Here is a 2719-nt window from a genome sequence, read left to right as displayed (position 1 = left end):
CCATCAGCGGAAGAGTGAATGACCAAACTGTGGTACATACACATAATGGAATGCTATGTAGCACTAAAGAATAATGTAGCATCTGCAAAACACCACATAATATGGATGAACTTGGAGGACATTATGCTGACTGAAATAAGTCAAACACAGAAGGACAAATATAGTATTAGTTTGTTGTTGTGGAGGGTCAAGGAAAGGTTTATATATGGAGGGAAACTTTCTTTGTTGGTTGCCAGGGGTAGGAAGAGAGGGGAAGGAAGACAGCAAAAAAAAAAAAAAAAAAGCATTGATCCATTTCACTTTAGTTGTGTGTATTTCACTGTACATAAATTATATTTCAATAAACTGCATTAAAAAATTAAATTCTTATGTGCCTCAAAAGACTTTGTCAAAAGAGTAAAAAGAGAACTTACAGATTGTGAGAAAGTATTTGCCTATGACATATCTGACAAAGGACTTATTCCAAAATCTATAGAAAACTTCAACACGTCAACACAAAAAAGACAAAGAACCCAATTAAAAAATGGGCAAGAGACTTGAACAGACACTTCACTAAAGACAATACGCTGGTGGCCAACAAACACATGAGGAATTGCTCCTGATCACTCACTAGTCATTGTTGTTGTGTTGTTGTTATGTGCCATCGAGTTGGACCTGACTCATAGCGACCCCTCCTTGGGTTTCCGAGGCAGTATCACTACGGAAGTAGATTACCCCATCTTCCTTCTGAGGAGTGGCTGGTGGGTTTGAACTGCCAGCCTTCTGGTTAGCAGTCAAGTGCCTTAGGCACTATGCTACCAGAGCTCCCTCACTAGTCATTAGAGAGATGAATATCAAAACAATGAGATATCATCTCGCCCCTGCAATAATAGCAAAGTTCTACAGGACAGAAAATAACAAATGCTGGTGAGGTTGCAGACAGATTGGAACTCTTCTGCACTGTTGGTGGGATTGTAAAGTGGTCCAATCATTGTGGCATACGGTATGGCATTTCCTTAGAAAATTGAAAATAGAAATAGTATTTGACCCAGCAATTCCATTACTAGTAATATATCCTAAGAGGTGAGAGGCAGTACATGAACAGACATATGCACACCTATGTTCTGCAGCACAATTCACTACAGCAAAGAGATAGAAACAACCTAAATGCCCATTCACATATGAATGGATAACCAAATCATGCTACATTCACACAATGGAAGACTATGCTACATTAAAGAACAATGAAGGATACGTGAATCATCTCACAATGTGGATGAGCCTGGAGGACATTATGTTGATTGAAATGAAGTCAATCGCAGAAGGACAAATACTGTATGAGACCATTACTGTAAAAAGACAAAGAAGGGTTTGCTTAAGAAAGGGAACTCACTTTGAAGGTTACTGGGGTGAGGAAGGAAGAGGAGAGATTAATTTCAGGCTAGTTGGGGACTACACGCTGATGTGGGTAAGAGGAAGGATGTATAGAAAGAGTCTGTGATCACCATGATAACATTAGGAAGAGGAGGATACCTAATTGTGCACATAAGAGATAGATGACAGATGCTAATACCAACCAGTGTGCCCACAATACTGCATTACCATTGACACCAAAAACCAGGCTACAGATAAACACATAAACACCTGAAAGGATCAGATGGGGGTCAGTGAACAGGCGTATACTCTAGACTAAGAATAGATTCAGCGGAGGCTAATCTTGCACAAACACCAGCAATATAAAATACCTGCAATCCTTATAGAAACAACAGAAGACAGACATAGAGTAATCCCTCACAGACAGCCAGACACTATGGGAGAGAGATCCAATGAATCTACTGACTCAGGACCATAGTACTGCGGGATACCAGACTCAATTGGCACAACAAAATACATAAAAGTCTTGTTCCTCATCCTATATTGGTGAGTTGCGACTGGGGTCTTAAAAGCTTTCAAGTGGCCATCTAAAATGCAGCTAATGGTCTATTGTCGGAAACGGAGAATAGTGCAAAAAAGAAAAAGAAAAAAAATATGAGCATTTGGAAGCAATCAGCCCTAGGACATAATGGCCCTCAAGATCAGAAGAACTACATGGTGTCCAGTTACCAATGTCAACCACTCAGGAAAGGATCAAATCTGGAGATCCTGGATAGAGTGGGAGGAAAAACAGAATAAAATCCAAAAACTCAATAATGACCAGAATTACTGGTCGGATGGAGTCAGTGGGACCCCCAATACTACGGCCTTGAGATACATTCTGGGCCTGGAATAAAACTCACTCCCAGGGCCTGGCTCTCAGCCCAATAGGAAACAAGATGTACATGCAGACCATGTGTATGTGATGCAGAGTATGTGATGCACCCACATACTCTATGGAAATGCATTCCTTGGAGCAACAGATCACAGGGCACCAGAGGAACATTTGCAAGGAGGAAATGCAGGATACCCAGGATGCATAACTATGAGGGGAGCAGGGGAGGGGGATTATTGGGCAGGGAGGGAAAGAGACTGGGTTAGGGTTGGGGACGGTAAATGGGGAGTGAAACTAAATGTACAGAAATGTTGAATGTAAATCAAACTCTGCTGTGTAAACTTGTACCTAAAGCACACACACACACACAAATTCAGTGCACTTACATTTACATGGCTACATGGGAATAACTAAGGAGCTAATTAAAATGACAGGCTTCCAGACCTCACCATCCGCTGAATATGAATGTATGGGCAGTGGGTTTGAGGAGTC

Source organism: Orycteropus afer, unplaced genomic scaffold (assembly GCF_000298275.1).
Source record: "Orycteropus afer afer isolate SDZICR_OR568_19922 unplaced genomic scaffold, OryAfe1.0 scaffold00059, whole genome shotgun sequence".
Classification (NCBI taxonomy): domain Eukaryota; kingdom Metazoa; phylum Chordata; class Mammalia; order Tubulidentata; family Orycteropodidae; genus Orycteropus; species Orycteropus afer.
Note: the sequence above shows the minus strand (reverse complement) of the source record.